Source organism: Oenanthe melanoleuca, chromosome 4 (genome assembly GCF_029582105.1).
Source record: "Oenanthe melanoleuca isolate GR-GAL-2019-014 chromosome 4, OMel1.0, whole genome shotgun sequence".
NCBI classification, from domain to species: Eukaryota; Metazoa; Chordata; class Aves; order Passeriformes; family Muscicapidae; genus Oenanthe; species Oenanthe melanoleuca.
Window position 1 is genome coordinate 44792900 of NC_079337.1, and position 18773 is coordinate 44811672.

Sequence of the window (18773 nt, forward strand, 5' to 3'; positions counted from 1 at the left end):
GCTCGGCTCGGCTCGGCTCGGCTCGGCGGCGCTGCCGGCTGTGGGGACGGGCTCACCTTCCTGCTAAAGCGTAGCCAAAAGCTTTGCCTGTCCCTGCCTAGATCCAGCTGTAGGTACGTCGCCCGCAGGTTTGCTAAGCGCTTGCTAAAGGTGCGTGGCCAGAATTTCCTAAAAGGAAAGGATCTCTGTTGCCTAAAAAATGGGGTTTTCTGAATCAGGACTAAGCAAGGTGGGCAACTCTTGAGCTCAAAAGTGTTATAAACTTGGTGGTTAGGATTGTCTTGGGAGTGGAAGACTGGGAAGTTGTATGTTTGATTCTAGCTAATGCCGTGGAAATGCCAGCTTTAGAGGATGCTTGCAGTTTATGAGAACTGGAAAGTTGAGGAAAAAAATGTTTTTGATAGTGCAGTGTATGCCTTGGCATTTTCTTGTAAGCAAGCAGTATTGTGGCTTGAGTTCACCATGTGCTGATATGCCCGTACTTGCCTGTGGAATGCACCACTCCCTTTAAGTCTTTCCTAGAGAAAGCCATTGTCTCTTTACCCTGGAATTTGGCTTAAATTGCTGCTTTCTGATGGCTGTACAAAAAAGGGTCCACGCCTGAAGATAGGAGAAGGAAGGTTTTTGTGATTGAAAGGTCAAAAATTGGTAGAGAACTATAAAAGGAGCACTGTGAATATGTGAAGGGCCTAGGGCAAATGGACTAATGAAAGCTGTAGAGATTGGATTCTTGAAACAAGATGGGTGGATAGAACCAGAAACTATGTATAGAAACTATGTATATTTATTTTATTCATATCTCTCATCATACAATAAATACGTTTCTAATTTACATGAGATTGGAAGTAATTTGTATGATCAGGCAATCTTTATCTCTGCTTGTCATCTGGGCCCATGCTAATGAAACATTCTCCGATACATGACCGTCCATGATGCACATTATTGGTTAGAACGCAAAAGATTTTGCCCTCATCAGTACAAGACAGTTTTGTTTATGGGACTATAGCACATTTATTAAGACAACTTATTTCATGCTTCTTCCCACTTATCTTTCAGTACATTCTAGGCAAAGAACACAATAGGTTTTTAAAGCTTGAACCTTTGTGGGGTAGGATATGCTTATGAATTGCACCTTCTCTAATATCGAGCTTCAGTAGGGAGGAAATGGTAATTAGTCTCCTTCATTGTAGAAAATAATGGCTCTGAGCTGCTGCTTTGCTTTTCTATTGAAAAATTAATCATTATCCATTCAGTTTTCCCACTTTGCTGTCTTCAAGTCTCTTAGACTTCTAATGGGGGGAAAAAAATAAAATCATGCAGCAGACTGCTGAGTTTAATATCCATTCAAAAATATTACCTAGTACAGCCTGCTTATGAGATACTTAAAGGTTTCAGCTGGCTACATACATCCATTTGTTGGCTTAGAACTTCAGTTGTAGGACCAAATGCAACATAGATGGTAGAGCACATCTACATCCTTGGCACATCATTCTCTGTACTCAAAACCTAGTTTTAGAGTTCATTCATTGAAAGAAATGTTAACAAGGACACCCTTTCTGACCTTCTGGCCTATTTTTACAACTTCTTTTATACTTATGCTATCTTTCATGCAATTATGAGAACTTCAGTTTGTGATCGGTGATGGCATCACCAAGTCCTTCTGATAAACATAAAACATTGTTCTCTTGCAAGGCTTAGGGCTAGATATTTAACCCCTTTGTTGAATACTATTTTCTCTACTTTCTGCTTTAACAGGTGCCATTATGCAATATGCCATTTTTTGTTTATAAATCTATGCACTAGAGCAGTTTTTAGAACTCTCAGGCATCTTAAACTGTTAGTTTTAACAACAGGCAAGATGGTGGTTTGGAGCTTCAGCAGCTGTTTTATAATTGCTGTTCTGTGTTGTTTTAAACACAAAAACGATAGAATTTTTGTAACAGCATAAAGTTACATATTTTGGGCTACTTTAGGAGTCAAAATTATTTTTAGAATTATTACAACTCAGGTACCTATGTCTCTAAACTTTTTATCTTTTATGATTTATTATCGTGTAAGAATGATAAATATATTTGAGATTCAAAATACTATAATATAAAAACTTAATAGTTAGCCTTTAGAAATTAGAAGTTATTTCTTGTGAAAGAGATGCCTTGAAGGAAAAATGAAAACTTTCAAATTATGAGATCTCTTAAAATGAACTGATTACTTAGGTTAACAAGTTGGAAGGCGTGAAAGTCACATGGTTTCTAATTACAGTACTTTGCAAAACAAAGTGGTGAATATTCAGAACTCTTGGAGGTGGAGCTCAAAGAATTATTAGGGTAAGCTCAGTGCAGCCTGTCAAGTGGCTTAAAAGTCTGCCTTTCTGATAACTTCTTTTTCGTGCCCTTATTAACAGTCAGTTAGAGGTTTTATATGACTCTGCTGCAAAACAAAGAGGTGGCCTAACAAATAAGTTTTACAATACTGTATAAGACATAATTGAAACCATTAGATATATGAAAGAATTGGAGTAAATGCTGATCTGGTAAGGAAAGTCTCCAAAACAAGTACTGGAAGTGTATGGGCTCAAGTACATAGAACAATGTGAACGATGATTTTATTCTTTTTTTTTCAGTTGTTTTTTTTGCTTGGTCCTCTGGACAATGCTGTAAAATGCAACAGCTGAGAGGTTCTGGTGGCTGCCAAGAGTTAACAGGACTGTATTTGGAAAATCTCTCCATAATGAGGAAATAACAGTGCCTCATACAAAAAAAAAAAAAAAAAAAAAAAAAAAAAAAAAAAAAAAAAAGAGCATTGTTGTAACTACTACAAGTGGCAAACAAAGAATCAGTTATTTGCCTGAGGCATTACGGCACATCAGCACGAACCAAGAGTGGGTGTCTTTGAGGAGCTGATAGTCAAAGCCTCAATTAGTAAGGACTTTACCCACATAGATAATGATTGCTATTAATATTAACTGGAACTGTGATGTATTTTGAAAATTGCTTTACATGTTAACTAATCCTTAGAGCTATTTTGTAAAGCTGGCTATTTTGTAAAGGAGTGTTTGGGTTTGGAAAGTGATTGTATATCCTGTAGAGTTTAGGTGCTTAGGGTTAAATACCAGTGCTCTGATTTTCATTGGTGGTGAGGTTCTGCTGCTCATCTCGGTTACACTCATTTATTGGGAAGATCACTGAGCCCCTAACTCAGAATAACTTCATAATCAGAAGCAACTTGTGACGTACTTTGCTTCAATCAATTGTCTGAAATGATTCACACCAGTAGCAATGAATCCTGTTTTTCTTGTTAAGTGCTCTATCACCCACGTTTAGACTGTGGTAGTGTTGTTAAAACACAGTAAAAAGTACTCCACAAAATTCTTAAATCGACAGGGAAGAGCTAACCTCAGCTACCAGGATACCTTTTTCTTTTCCTCTCCGACTTTCTTTTCCTACTGGTTTCTGCAGGTTGAAGTACATCATCGGTCTTAAGGTTACAGCAGCGCATGGACAGAAGTAATTAAGGAGGGGCTTTTACTCCAAATAAACCATAATCGTGCAAAGTGTGGTACAGAACTTTGAACTTCTAATAGAAATGGTTGCAACTGTTGTGCTGGTGCATTTGTTCTTTGTACTTTTCACTCAGTTCTGGTTTTGTCGGAAATGCTTATTATAATACAGTACTTGCGTGACAGGCTTATGTTTAACAGTGGGAAAATGTTGACTTCAGGATTCTTTCTAATACTGTTTTGCTAATCTTGTGTTGTTTAATCACACTTTACATGTATTTATTTTTCTTTCTTTTACCCCTACCCCGTGTGGTTTTTTTTTCTTTTTCTTTTTTTTTTTTAATGCCTGGAAGCTTTGAGCCACTTCATCAGAAAATATAGTTACTTTCTAACCAGTTAAAGAGTTAATGTTTCTATTAACCTTGGCTCTCAGATCTTTGCATTGTTTAGAAATACATTGTTACTTCCAACCACCAGACCTGTTGTATTAGTGAAATCCTGGCCAGTCCCAGTGGCATCTCAGTTTTCTGCGGATGATGTTGTGAATTATTTTATTACTCCGCCTCGCTGCCAGTGCGTTGCGATAAACCTTGCAGCTTGGCGCCTGTGGGAATTACATGAAATCAAAGCGAATGGCCAGAGCAGTCCGAGTGCTTTGTCTGCCGTGCAGGGGTGGCAGCTTGCCCTGCCCTGCCCCGCAGGCTTCCTGGGAGCCAGGCTGCCTCTGCGGGGGAAGCCCGGCGGTTCGCGTTGGTAGAACAACGCAAGTAATTCCTGGCAAAAAGGCGGTATCTCAGCATTTGTGCAGCTGGCCGAGACACAAATATTTGCCCTTATTCGCTTGGGGGAAGGGCGGATTTTCCAAGAGCTTCCTACGGGCGAAAGGAGCCTGACGGCGCGGCGGAACCTCTGCGGGGCCTCTTGCCTCAGTAGCCAGGACACTTCGTTGATGTTTCCCAGCACGCTGCTGCGTGCCCAGAAAGGCGTTTGATTCCCGGCTACCTTAATGATACCGGCCTTCTTAACAGCAGCGATCTGTCCTGCTGTCTCGGCGGGCGCGGAGGCTCCCTGGGGCCGGCCCGGTGCGGGGCTGCGCGGAGCTGCCGGGGGTCGGGGCGCTGCCCGGGCAGGAGCCGGGCGGCTCGAGGGGCGCGGCACCCGAGCGCTGCGGGGGCAGGACCGGCCGCCGCCCCGGCCTATCACAGCCACGGGAAGCGGGCGGGCACAGCTAATCGGAGGCTCGGCTCGCCCCTCGCTGCCTCGCGATTGGCCAGGGTTTGTAGGGGCGGTGCCTCGGGGGCGGGCCGGGGGCTCGGGAGCCAACGGGGAGGGGGCGCGGGGGCGGGGCCGTGTGAGTGCTGCTCGCCTGCCCCAGTGAGCGCCGGGGCCGGGCGGGGCGGCGCGTGCCAATGGGGCGGCGGGGGGGGGGCGGGAGCGCCGCGCCGGGACGTCGAGGTGCCGGAGGGGAGAGGCGGTGTCGGGATAAAGCCGGCGGGGGATGCCGGCGGCGTGTGTCGCTCACCGGCTCCCACCAGGGTCGCTCTGAAGTGTGGGGGGAACCGCAGCCGCGCTGAGGTAGGCGGCGGCGCCCGGGGCTGCGGCAGCTTCCACCGGCGGGAGAGGTGAGGCGGCGGCGCAGCCGGGATCCGGTCGTGGGTGACCGGAGGGAGGAGCGGGCGCCTTGCCCCGACGGGAACGGAGCCCGCGGGTTGTGCTGTGCGGCCCGTGGCGCTGGCTCTGCCCCGGCCCTCGCCGCTTTGTTTACGGCGGGGAGGGGAGGGACGTGAGGGAGGGTAGCGTGTGGCCGGGCGGCCCTGCCCGGCGCCGCTGCGGGGGCACGAGTAGGGCGAAGACGGAGCAGCGGTCGGCGCTGCTACGTGCGCCCGGCGCCGCCCGGCCGCCCCACACCTGCGCTCCGGACCTTCTGCCCCGGGGAGACGGAGCCTCCTCCGATCCCCTCCGCGGCCCGCGCTCCGTCTTCTTCCGCCCCTTCCTCCCCGGCCGCGGCCCCGCCCGTGTGTGCCCGGCGTTCTCAGCCCGCGGCCCCCGGAGCCCCCGGGGTGGGAACGCCGCTCGCACAGCCCCGCGGGCCGAGCGTAAAGCGGCGGCCGCCGCCGGGCTCGTCCCGCCCCACTCCAGCACCCGTCCGGCCGGCTCCGGCCGCCCCTCGGGCCAGCGGGGCCGCGCAGCCGCCGGGCAGCCACCGCCGCAGGGGATGGCGGAGCTGGGAGCGGGCCAGGCCGGCCGGGAATGGCGGGACGGAGCGGGGAGGGTGGCACGGAGCCGGGCTTTGTTCCCGGCCCCGCCCCGCCTGGGGGTGCCCGGGGGCTCCGGCGGAGAAACGCGCGTCCCGGCTCTGGTGGGGAGGGCGGTGCGGGCGAGCAGCGACGCCCCCGGCTGCCCGTGCCGCCCTCCGCTCAGCTGGCCCGCTCCCCCGCCTTCGGGGGAAACTTGGGAGACTTGAGCGGCAAAGTAGGAGACGTGTGTGCGCGCCCTTCGCTGAGTGTGCAGCGCCTCGCGGATGGAGTCGCTCTGAGGTGCTTTTAGGACCAAGTTTGGCTTCCACAGTTTTTGCAGGCTCAGATAGCTGTACTTGTGTGGCTGTAAGTATTGCAACGGTTTTATTAGTTTTCCCTTCTCCACCTTCATGTGTCTGTTTCTAGTATTTTGGTAATGTGATAATATTTGTTGCTCAGTGGGCGGTTCAGTTTGTGTCGTGGCCAGAAATCACTGTTTGACAATCAGGATGCCTCTAGCTGAAACATCCCGAGGAATCAGACGGAAAACATAAAAAACCCTCTGAAAACCCAACAAATCTCAAATATTTTGGTGGTCACTTATACTGAGGGAGTTGCAAAAGCAGTTTGCTAATACGATCTTGAAGGCAATCTGGAGACAAGGCATCAGGAGTGTAATCTGGACTTCCTCGAGAATTACAAATCTGAAATGAACGTTAAGGAAGAAATATACTAAACCAAAAAACGAGTTCTTTATTCCTTTGTGCACTGCATATCTCCCTGCTGCAGACTTCATGGAGTATATAGAGTACTTTGAGAAAGAAGGTGATTGCTGATTGAGGATTGAGCAAAGAGTGAAATTAACTGTAGTTTCTTAAGAAGTATTTCCTCACCGTGTCATTTCCTCAGTAGACTGTTTCAGTAGCTTTGCTTCTGCATCGTTACTGTCATGCTGAGGATATGTGCTGAATACTTCAGAATCTCTGTGAAAGATCTTTTAACAAGTGCTGTAAAACCACACTGATTCTTATCTTGTGGGACTGTCTCAGGAAGGAAACAAACCACTCTGTAAAAATTGTGTTGCAGGTTTAGTAAGTCACGTACTTAAAGATGAGAACAACATTTTCAGTGTCAAAAGCTTCCTTTATCTGGGGTTTGTAAAGGTCCTTAGTGGTACTTGATGGTGGCTGTTGGCAGTAGACAACCGACTTCCCTGGGCAAATTGCTGCTGTGAATGACTCCTTATTTATATTCCAAAATTGATTTGGTTAAAGTCTGTGCTGAGTTCTCTGGAAGTAGTTTCCTTGGAGCAGAGTGGTGGTATGTTGCTTTGGGATGTTGTAGAACGTTGTTGCTGAGCTTCATTTCAAAAGAAAAGTTGTTTAATTCTTCTGTGAGGTTAGTTAAGGTAAAGTTAGAGAATGCAACTAATTCTGATTCTGTTTGACTGACCTAAGTGAACCGAAGCATGGTGATAGCTGGTTGTCACGTAATAGCATAATGCTTTTAAGAAGGGAAGCTGTAGGTTGTGGAGGCTAAGGCAAAAAGTAGAACATTTTTCATGTTACTGTATTAGTGATTTGCAGAGTCATCCAGCTAGGCTTCAACAATTCAAGAGTGGTACTCATATGTTTATTACACTGTGAATTCCACTTTTTAATTTCGGTTGATAAAATTAATTGGTATGCTGAAAGTTTTTGCTAATACAGTTGAGATCATGCTGTCTGTATTTACTTTTTCTAAGAACTTAAGAAGATTATAATTCCCTTCAGTGGCTATGCATCAAGGAAAACAGCTTGGAAAACTGTATTCCGTGTCAGGCAGGAGTAGCCTATTCTATATCTAGCTTTGTATTTCAGAGGGTTTTGTCTTCATCATCTTGCTGGGTGAAGACCACTACATTATTGTGTAAAGGGCTAAAGGACAAGTTTAACTTTTTTTGTCTGAGTTCCTTAAGAGATGTGAAGGCAAACCTTTTGCTTCAGTGGACTTGCGTAATACTGGACAGGGGTGTATAATGTGCTCCTTCTAGCTTAGAGTGCCATGAGTTTTTAGCAGTTTTTGCCTACATGTAAGCCTTAGTTTAAGAGAAACTAGGTGTTGTGTAGCTAATGTTGGAGGAAGGAGCTATGTATGCATGTGGGTTATGTGAGTTCCTGTGAGAAAAATAAGGATAATATTTCAGGGTTTGTGACCCTGTACCTGTAGGTACTGGCCTGCCTTACTAGTAGGAAATGCAATGTAGCTCATTGTCAGTGGGAGGGCAGCTGGCCTAGCGCACGGCCTGGCTGTGGTTTGCTGCTCTGTGCAGCTTCTGCATGCACCCAAACAACTTTGAACCTTTACAACTTTTGTATCTGCAATAATCCTCCCAGGAATCACAGTGGGCTGGAGAAGTGTTGCAATGTTAGGAGGGTTTAGAATTCAGCATTATTCTTGTCTGGTCTTGCTTTAAATCCTGATGAACTCTAGTTATAGATGTTAGCCAGGCTGACTCAGCTGGGGTTGCTTCTGCCTTTTTTTTATTTACTAAAAGAGCAATTCTTTCTGGTGTTTAGCTTGCTTGTCCTCAGCACTCAACAGTTAATGGTGTCAGTATCTGTGTGCTGCCATATAGCTCTGTCTCTTCTAAGACTTGTGTTGTCCTTCCTTTCCTTCCTTCCCCTCCCCCAAATCTATTATAATCCTAATTCCCTCTGACATGAACACCTCCCAGGAAGAATGACAGAATACAATCTCAAACAGCAAGTGTCCAATGCTATCACCGGAAGATATCAAAAAGGAAAAAAATCCCCTTGAGCTAGTTGAACAACAATGTTTGCTCTGGACATGGCTTAAGTTTTGAGGCGTTTTTATATTTATCCCTAGCTTTTCCCAGTGACTTACTTTGCATGCAAAAATATAAGAGGAACAAGTATTAAAAGCAAAACCAAACCAAACTTCTAAAGTTGAGTTTGAGGTTCTCTGAAAGCTCTAAGTATTTGATCTGGTACAAGGACCTGGTGTGCTGATGCTGTTGCTGTAAGGTTTGGGGTTTTATTGGTTTGTTCTTTACATAGGTATTCTTGTTCTTGTCACCAGAAGCAACATGGGTTGCTTTTTGTGGTTAGTGATGGTAGTCTAAACTGAGCTGTGTGGAGTTTGCACAGACCTTGGTACAGAAGGACCTTTCTTCCATCATTTAGCAGCATCCATACAGCTGTATGGTCCATACAGGTGTAAGAGAACTTTACTTTTCAAGAGCTGGGATTGGCCTAGGCTGAAATAGCTAGACAAGAGTGTCAGTAGTCTTGGGGCTATTGACTTGCCACTTGAGTGTGCAGGTGGTCATTTTGGAATTAGTGTGGTGACCTATTTTCTTTTTATTCCTTGTATTCCAGAAAATGGGAGAAGACTCCTGGCTTCAATGTTTTTCTTCTCTCACTTCTAAGATTTATTTTTTAATTTTTTTTTTTTTAAAGTGAAGTTACATGAGATGGTCATGATAATAAAATAAGCTTTGTGTGTTTTGTCACCTAACTATTGGAAGGCTGCTTCAAAACTCAATAATGGGTAATTTGGGAATACTTGCAAATGTATGTTAAAGCAGTTTGTCAGTGGCAGTTGCCAACATTATTTTTCATCTTGGGTAGCAATTTTTTCTTTTTAATGTTTGTTTCCCCTTATCTTGATTGTTTCTAGACAGTAATAGTATAATTTTGCTAAACCAGATAAACCAGACTCTCTCTTGTTTGGGTGAGATTTCTTGTTCACCTTATCATACTAAAATGCTATAATTGCCTTCTTCATATATTAATTAGTCTTTTTAGCATGCATTGGCCAGACTTCTATAAAGTATTCCAGAGAGGTTTTCAGTGGGACTTCATAAAGGTTTTTTAATATTCTGGTGGGTGTATCTTGCTGGTAAACCTTAGGGATCCTGTTTTCCTTCCATAGTCATCTCAAGGTTTCTCTTTATCTTCATAAACTACACAACTTGCAACAAAAGATATTACTGCTGAAGTATATTACTTTAAGGGGGAAGAGAAGTTGTAGGTTAAATACAGCTTTTGTAAGTATCACTTTTGCCTACAGTCCTTGGGCCTCCAGTAGTTTGGTTCCCATTGGCATGATGTTGGTTATACTTGTGCAGAGAGTATCCAAGGAGCTCAAAGATACCCTGGCAGCATGTAAGCAAGGGAGAAGAGTGCAAAATGAAATGGTGTGTGCTAAAAAGATCCTTGTGAGGTTATGGGTAAGACCTGCCTTGAAATATGCAATCCCATTTGCTTAGCCTTTCGTAGGCTTCCTGCTGTTGAACTTGCACTGCTGGCTTTTGTAGTAGTCTCAAGGACAATAATTGTGTAGGTTTTGTCAGCCCTCTGCAGTTAAGTTTGTTTGGAGTAACTGAATATAATGTTGGATATGTTTATAAAATAAGAGCTGGAGAGAGCATAAAAACTGCAAATCAAGATAGTTTTGTTGTACTTGATCCAGAAGATAAGGCTCTAGTAATTCAGTGTGGGAAACTGTTTAAGAAGATTAATTATTTTTTTAAAAAAAGTGAAGGAATATCTGTACATAAGGCTTGGAAATGTTCTGGTAAAGTGAGACTTCAGGAATTTGCATTTGAAGTTGATATTGCAAAGACTGACTTTTTCTCCACTGGTGTTGTCCAGTTTTGCAAAATAAAGAAGCCTCTTCTTTTATAATTGCCATGTCCTAAAGAGGACTTGCAACTAACAGTGGACCTGGACAAAGCCTGATTCTCTTTAGAGGCATTAGCATGGAAAATATCTGAAGTGTTTGTAGTAATTTTTATCTGTCTTTCATGAGGGTAGTCCTTTCAACACCACTTCTACTCTTATGCTAAATCAGAAAAAACTGCTGGGGTTGTGCCCATGGCAGCTGGACATTTTGACATTGACAGAATTTTAATTGAACTAATCTAATCTGCCAGTAAGCCTGACTGTGTTTAAAAAAACCCCAAAACTTGCTGTAAGCAAAAATACTAAGATTTATACCTCTGTAGACATCGTTCAAACATCCAGTGTCATCCAAAACGCTGAAGAACTACTGCCCTATGCGCTGTGACTGGCCTGTTTGTTCCCTGGGATAGGGTGATGAGTAGTCACTGTCCCATGATGACTCTTGGTGTGACTCGGAGAGCTCCTGGTAACTCACATCAGCTCATAAAGAGAAAGGATTTGCAAATGAGTGCTCTTGTTCTCTGCAGGAGTAGCAGTATGTGTCCCTGGCATCTTCACTTGGATATGGCAAACCTGGTACTCTTTGTTTCTTGACACAGATAATCATGGAAATTTGCCCCATTCCCTCTGCTTCTTCAGTTTAGACCTTACCATTGCTACCCTTACCATTTGAAATTACTTTGGTGGTAGGTGTTGCATATGAAATTTGGGATCAGAATTTTTTACAGATGGAGTTGATAGATGTGTTTTTGTGTATATTAATAAGTATTTACATGCACCTACCTGCAGAATTGTTAGGTGAATAGCTGGGCAGGGTGAGAGGGGTAGATAGCAAGTGTGGGAGCAGAAAGCTGGGTAAACAGAAGTACAAAATAAACAGAACAAGTTTTTGGTGCAGGAAACTGAGAGGTTTTACCTACAGATTTCTTTAACATTTCTGTATAGTTTTGGGCCTTTGCTATATTGGGGGGAAATGAACCTTATTTAAGAGCATTTATGAACACTTCTCTTCCTGTAAATCATGATCAGGCTATGATATTATGGTCTGCAATTAAAAAATCTATAAACAAACAATCAGTTTGGCATAGATTGTACTTGTATTTTTGTGGTGCTGAGGTAAATTGTGTGCAACTGATTTGATCCAGTTTGAAGCCCCACCTTGTGTCTCCTGGAAGGGTACCTAAAGAAGGCATTGCATAGTGTAGTCCACATCATGAAGTAGTGCCAGTTGTTTTTCTCATCTTACCTTTTTTAGTTAAGAATAAATAATTCCATTTTCATGTATGACCTAGTCTCCATAATTTGAAAGTATTTTTTACATGTTCCCATCAAACCATATTTAGTATATAAAACTCTTACATCTAACTTAGGTAGTTTAAAAGCATAAAATCTTTGTCACTCTAGCTCAATGAAACACATGTTCCAGGTTTAAGAACTGACATTTGTTAGGGACACAAGACATTCTGAATTTTGCAGGTGGCTGTTTGAAAACTACTATGTGATTTTTATTGGAATACTAGAATGCAGAAGAGAGAGAGAAATCACTAGGCCTTTCTTAACCTTGTGTGCCTAGAAACAAGAAGAATAATTCAGCTACTTTAGTGTTTGTTATTGTTATGCTGGAGAATGCAGACTGGCCTCATTTGAGCTTTTAAAAAAAAGTGCAAAACAAGTTCATATCTCACCCTGTGTAAATACAGGCTCTATGAACTCTACAGTTTAGGAAAAAAGAATGGCTTGAGATGGTCTGCAGGTACAACAAAGTCCCCATTCTGATCGTTGTAGTTCAAAAGCAGCTAGCACTACTGCTTTTTATGCAATATTTGTGTTCTATTTCCAGAGGCCAGGGATAATTGCACTAGGTTTGGATAAATAAATTTAAGTGTTTTTCTGCAACTGTCTGAGTAGCTAAGAAATGTGCTAACTGATGTTATACTTGCTATATTATATATTATTGATGTTCTACTTCATTGTTGTCTGTCAGTATACTGGAAGAACTACTGGTGTTTTGTATATAGGACCTGACTTTAACCTCTGCTGAAGATGCTCTGAGAGGAGGAAGTGGGGAAAGCAGCTTCCTGCTGTGTTTGAGGGAGTTAAGTGGTGAGGCTTTTTTTTGTGTGGGTAGGGCAGTGGGGAGGAGTTATTTATTTAATTAATATAGACCTTGGTACTGAATGTGCATAAAGTTCATGTCAGTTCCTCCTAGTGTTATATCATAACTAGGAAAAATTGCCACATTTTTCTTTGTATGGATACAGTAACAGAACTGGTCAGTGTTATGTAGTTTTCAGCACTTTTTAAAAAAGAGAATGTATTTTGAGCCTTAACAGTCTGTTAAGGAAAGAAATATTCTACATAGGATGTTGATTTCTTTAATATTCCTTAATTTCAAGTGTTTAGACCCTTCTGCATGCTGATCTTCAAAAGCTGATTGAATAAAAAGGGATTGTTGGTTTTGGTTTGAGATGCTTTCAAAAATAGGAAATTGCCAAAAGCAGTTTGAAGGTGTGATAAAATCCTATTCTTTGGATCTAAATTATTTCGTTTCGGGCTCATTTTTAGTTTAGCTGTGCTTGCAATTTAGTTTGGAGTCTAGTTTCTAAAGCTATTTAGCGTTTTTTGCATTTTCTCAGTTGTTGCTATAGCACTGGTGACACAGAGGTCAGAGTTTAAAGCTTCTTGCCTACACTGCACACTCATGGAAGTTCTCACTTTTCCTGTGTCAAACTTTCTTAATGTAGATGATGGTGAGCAGTGGTGTTCAGATGGATGCAAACACTCCTGACACACTGTGTTTTACTGTTGCAGGCAGCAGTGCATTTGAGGAGAAGAGGATGGTTGTTGCTTTTCATAAGGTTCTGCTGTTTTCTTTTCCTAGCGTATAGGAAATAAGAAGGCACAGGTGATGATAAATTCTAGGGGACATAAGATTAGGCAAGCTGGAGTCTTACTCATTTCTTCTCTTGGAAATACTTGTGTTCCGGCACAAATTTTTAAATACTACACAGACTTAGACTTTGTTTTGGCTGTTTTCCTGGTGGAAGCAAACATTTCTTTAAGGTAGTCTGAATTGCTTACAACCTCTCATGCTAAGACGAAAGAGCTGTAATTTCTTGCTCCTCTTCAGATCACTTACAGAGAAAGTATTTCTCTGCTGCAGTTTCTTGAAAAGCAGCAGAGAAGTACTTTCTGATTGCTAGTCCAGATTAATAGTTGATGTAATAGAAGATACTTAAGGTCACTTTTTGGGGGGCACAAAATATTAGGTTCTGTACTACAGCTAAAGAAACACTCTAAGACAACAGTCAGAAAATAGCAGGGGTAAAGCAGCATTAGCCCCTTGGAAAGGTATAACTGCATCACTGGTTTTTGAAGGCATGGGTTCCTTGTCTTGTGGCACTTGTAATGGCAATTTTTCTAAAGAGAATTATCTGAGAAACAGGAAAGGGGTTAGGCATAGTTGGAAAAATCCATTCTACTGTGATAAAACTACAGTCTGAGTTTTAGAATGCTGCTAATACTTTGAAATGAGACTCCAAAAGATAAAAAGTTGTGGTAAAGATTCAAAGAACAGGCAGGGTTTGCAGCCTTGGCCCAGTGGATATGATTTGGGATTCACTTACTTGGTCCCTTTTCATGCTAACTAAGAAAAAGATAATTCAAATAACCCATTTTTGAGTTATCATGGTCAAATAATTACACGTTTAGTATGAAGCCCTCAAACTTATCTTGCAAATCCTTCTTCACTACAAATATTCAGCTGAACATTGTCAATTTGTAAATGGAGAGCTGTTTTTAATTCTTGGAAGAAGAAAGTGTTGAACCAGTAAAACACATGTATTTTTCAAGTGCTGGTGGTTATATTAGAAAGTTTTGTAACAATTGAGACATGCAGATTTTTTTTCTTGCCCCATGAATCCTTTTAGGTGATCTTGATATGCCCTTTGAGTGTTCTCATTTCCATATCAGTTATGTAAAAGCTGAACCTACATAATTTCATGCCAATGATCTATGCACCTTCCAGTTGCAATATTTGTATTTAATGAAGTTCTCGCTGCACAAGCCCCCTAAAGGTTTGGTTTTTGCCTTAGTGACCCTGTATCTCTCCTGTTTATGGCTTTTGTGGTTCCTCACAGTTAATTGATCAGCACCTACCCAGCCTTGCTGGTTGTGTGGATTATGGAGTGGAAAAAAATTGCTTTCCATTAAGGAGATGGTTGGTGAAATTGAGAGAATATTGCAGGAGTACTGTGTTCTTGACAGTATTTAGTAACACTCAGTTCATCATGTACCATTTTTAGTTTGTGGTGTTGATTATTGTTATACACTATTAATATACTTGAAACTTTTACAGGAAGCAAAAGAACCAAGTTGTTACTAAAAATCTTCTGTTCGTACACACTGTGCCAAGCTTCAGTAAGGAAAGTGGGTAGATTTGGGTTTAAGGAGCCTGGGAAACAAATTCCCCCTTTTTATTCTTACAACATCCTATTTTGAGGTAATTAGCTGAAAAGTGACTTCCATAATATTCAGGTGCTTTCAGGCTCTTCTTTTTGCTATTTCTGATGGAAGTCACCAGTATCACTTGGGAGGACAGCAAGCCCTATGAAGAAAAGGTTGGGATAACAAGGGGATTGGTGAGCCACTGGAAAACTTTCAGCCTTCTGGTATCATTTCCCCATGCTGTAATGGAAAAAAAGTGTAATTGGTCTGTAACAGGAAAGTCTTGTATATAGTCAATATGTTGTATAATAAATCTAGTTTATAGTTAACAGTGTTTTCTTCCTTCTACCTCCTGAGGGTATGAGGGGTGGTGTAAGTTGACAAGAGGACCAGAGCTCACCAGGGGTGGTATGTTGTCTTAGGAGTGCTTGTGACAGCAGGTTACTTAGCTCTAGAAAATGCTGAAGTTATGGGTTTGGGTGACCACAGAACCTTTGTGTAAATGTTTGCCCCTAAACTTCAAGCTTTTTCTTGTAATTTTTCAAATGATGTCATAAAAGCTGGTATGGTTCCTATCTGCCTTTATTCTACCTGTGTAAAAGCAAACAATGTTTTGAAGCCTGGTTAGGGTTTGTAGCATGGAACCACCACTTCTAGCGTATGGCTAAAACTATAAGTATTTCTTTCTTTCTTTTGAAGTATCATCTTATTAGATCTTTAGGGACAATAATTATTAAGAAGGCTCTAATTCAGTGTATTGTATGTATCTTCTTAAATAAAGGTGATTTCCAGCAATATTGGTGTTAATCCCCATCCCTGAAGTTTTTTGGAAGTGACCTGCTGTGCAATGCTTAGCAATGTGTGCTGAATTGGAGCATCTTAATTGCTGCTCAAGAGCTAAAAGTTGACTTCCATCTTACATAGTAGCCAACATTATAGCAGCCACTCTGTGAATATAATATAACAGCTTGAAAATAATGCTTTGTGAATACCTCTCCCCCCTCCCAAAAAAAAGTTTGTGTAAGTTACATCTGCTGTTACTTGGTCAGATTTGAAGTTGGCTGGATTTTTAGTTGTGTTTTCCAATTCAGGTTGTTAGAGGAATTCTGAATTCCTTCAGATATGAAAACTTAGAGATGGCATCAGTTTTCTGTGTACTGTTTTTTGAACCTCATGATAGCAAACCTCTTGGATTTTCAACTTTATGATATTTCTTTTTTTCGTGTTCTGCTTCTTAACTTTTCATAAATCTTCTGTAGGGGTGAACCCCAAACATTGAAACTACACCTGTGTGATACCTTTGACTTCAAATCTGATAAAGTTAGTTACATTTTAACTTGTCAGCTGCCCTTAGGAAATGAAGCCAAATGACCCAGCAATATGCTGTAGCTACTGTAAGCTTCACTGGCATCTGTTGGAGACTTTTGACCTTTTTGCTACCTTTACTGATACTTTCTTTTTCCTGTAGTCAATCTGATCAGATTTGAGTCTGTAGAATGCCTCCAATTGTATTCAAATCCAACTGTAGTTGTTCTTGAAGTTCTGGGCAGCAGCTAAAGTATAAAATTCATTATTGCTCAGTGTGTACAAAAATACTTGGGTACATTGCATGGGTTTTCCTGGGTTTCCTACCCTCTGGCCTCTTTCCAAACAGTACTAGCTGAATGGACAGTATCTTCCTAATGCTTGGACAGTCAAGTCAGTTTTCAATTTAACTTTTTCCTTCCTTTAGCAGCTATTGGGTGGTGGTGTGGTGGGAAGGGGAGATTTGGTGTGATGAAGAAGGAAGATGTGTTTGTATGTGTTTGTTCCAAAGGCAGCCAGCAGGGAAGCCTCTAATCAGAACGTATGTTTTGCTTGAGGTACTGATCTGAAATGTCAGGATATGGCAGGGTGGATTTCTGTCTGGGTATGGAGGGTAATAAGGCATGGGTTTGATTGTGTTAAAGTGCTGTTCCCAGTGACTGTATCTGGAGAGGAGTTAAAGGACAGCTGACCTACTCTTTCAAACTGGGGTGAATGTAAGGTTTGGTGTGAGCTGATTTAAACTATTGCTTATCTTTAATAAAAAAAAAAAAAAAAAAAAAAAACAGAGCAAAAAGAAGAGAAAAAAGGGAATAGTACAGTTTATTGATGTAGGTGAAATGAAAGGTGATACATTCCTGCTGTGCAGAAAACTATGTTAACTTAGACATCACTTTTACCTCTTCAGACAATTAGGGTATTTGATGCACTGCACTGTCAAACACGCAGACTGTGGAAAAAAGTTAACCTTTTTATTAAAGAATTGCAAAATTTAACAGGTAAAATTCACAGTCAGAATTCTGTCTGTCTTTAAATGCTTCCCTTTGTAATTGGTCAAGTCTTTAAAACACTTAACTTGTTTTTCCAAGGAATTACGTAATACATTCCCAATCTATATATAAACATCAGGTTGCCTCCTATTTGCAAGAGTTTATCTAATTTTCTTGCTTGTTTCACAGTCCCACTTTTAAGCTGTCTTTTACATGTTAAAATCGTCAGGATGTGGCTTTTTACTTTTAGATTGCACTTATATGGGTCTCTCTTTTTGTATTTTTGGAAACACTAATTAAGAAGTGGAACAAATTGTACATAGAAGAATTGATGATGATTGAATAGTTCACATATCCTTAAAGGAAACTAGTGCATCAGAGCACTGAAAATCATGTTGAGTGTACAGGACTTTTTACAAATTTTTCCTGGAAAATTTTCATGGTATGGAATTTAAAAATTCCTGGAATTTTTCAAGCTATAAGTTTTACAAAGAAGAAAAAAAAAAATTCCCCAAATAAACTAGGTGCTCCGGAGTGGTGGACTGCTACTGCGTGATGAGACTTGAATTGTTATAAGCAGTTGAAAATGCTTGATCTGCCTTCAGGGTAAAATTAAAAATACTAAAGTGCTTTCTTTTACTGTAATTTGGCACTATAGAAGCACAAAAAGAAACTGCTGCTTAGGCAAGTTGTGGCAAGTATGTCAGCTGCATACAAACTTCTATTGTGAAGGACTCTCCAGAAGTTCTAAAGGCTTTGTTAGGAAGACCCATCTGAAATATTGTTTTGTGTCTTTTTCTGACCACATCCTCCTGCTAACTGAGCAGATGAAAAAAAACCCAAAAAAAATCAGAGGAGAAATTAATAAAAGGACTAGTATGAAAAAATTGATTCAGAATTACTTGCATTTGAGAGTGGTTATAAATGATTAATAAAAATGTTTGTAACTAAAGTGCAATTAAAACCTTCCATAAGGAATGGATGCATGCAGAATATGCTGAGTGTGGGAAACCAGATGTTATTTTGGTGTCAGTTTTAATTTTTCTCTTTCATGGGTAAAACTTATTAAGAATAATTAGCTCCTGAGCAGGACAGCAGTTTTAAAGACAAATGTAACAAATATATTTTTATCGTTTTTAACTTGTCAGTGATAAATTCAGAATTCTAAAGCATTGGGAAATTCTTGACATCTCTGTTAAGTGTCTAAGGTTTGATTCTTTTTTTTTTTTCTCCTTTATTTTTCAGAGTTCTGTACTTCATTTTTCTGTACTGTGTTCTCCAGTTTTTGGCTACATACCAGCCGACTCAAAGCTGTTTACATCTTTGTCTACTCTTACATCAAAGCACAACGTTGGACTCCGGGGAAAATGTCTTGATGGATCCATCCTAAGTGTGGTAGCTCTCATCAGTGGTTAACAATGGCTTCTAAGTGGTAAGGTCTTTCTTGCAGTAGTGTCATAAATAGATTTTCATGTATCTTTTTCTGTTTTGCTTGTCTGTATTGTGCTGTTAACACATCTTGAGCTGCTACTTCAGATATCAGTTGTCTGACTAGAAGACTGTACTGTGCTAAATCCAACAAGAACATTTGTTTTATTACAGTGTAGTAACT

At 41.4% G+C, this 18773-nt stretch overlaps 1 protein-coding gene across 4 annotated transcripts in view; it reads left to right on the forward strand.

Moving 5' to 3' along the window:
• Positions 1–26: 26 nt before the first annotated feature.
• The window catches only part of FRYL (FRY like transcription coactivator), a 165290-nt gene continuing 146543 nt past the window's right edge, over positions 27–18773 (forward strand). The window contains exons 1-2 of one of the 4 annotated variants that reach the window (XM_056490339.1): positions 27–113; positions 18407–18593. The gene's annotated coding sequence lies outside the window, so the exon portion shown is untranslated. Of the gene's footprint in view, positions 114–4930; positions 5119–5995; positions 6100–18406; positions 18594–18773 lie in introns of those variants that run through there. The other 3 variants (XM_056490336.1, XM_056490337.1, XM_056490338.1) reach the window with 3 other exon arrangements.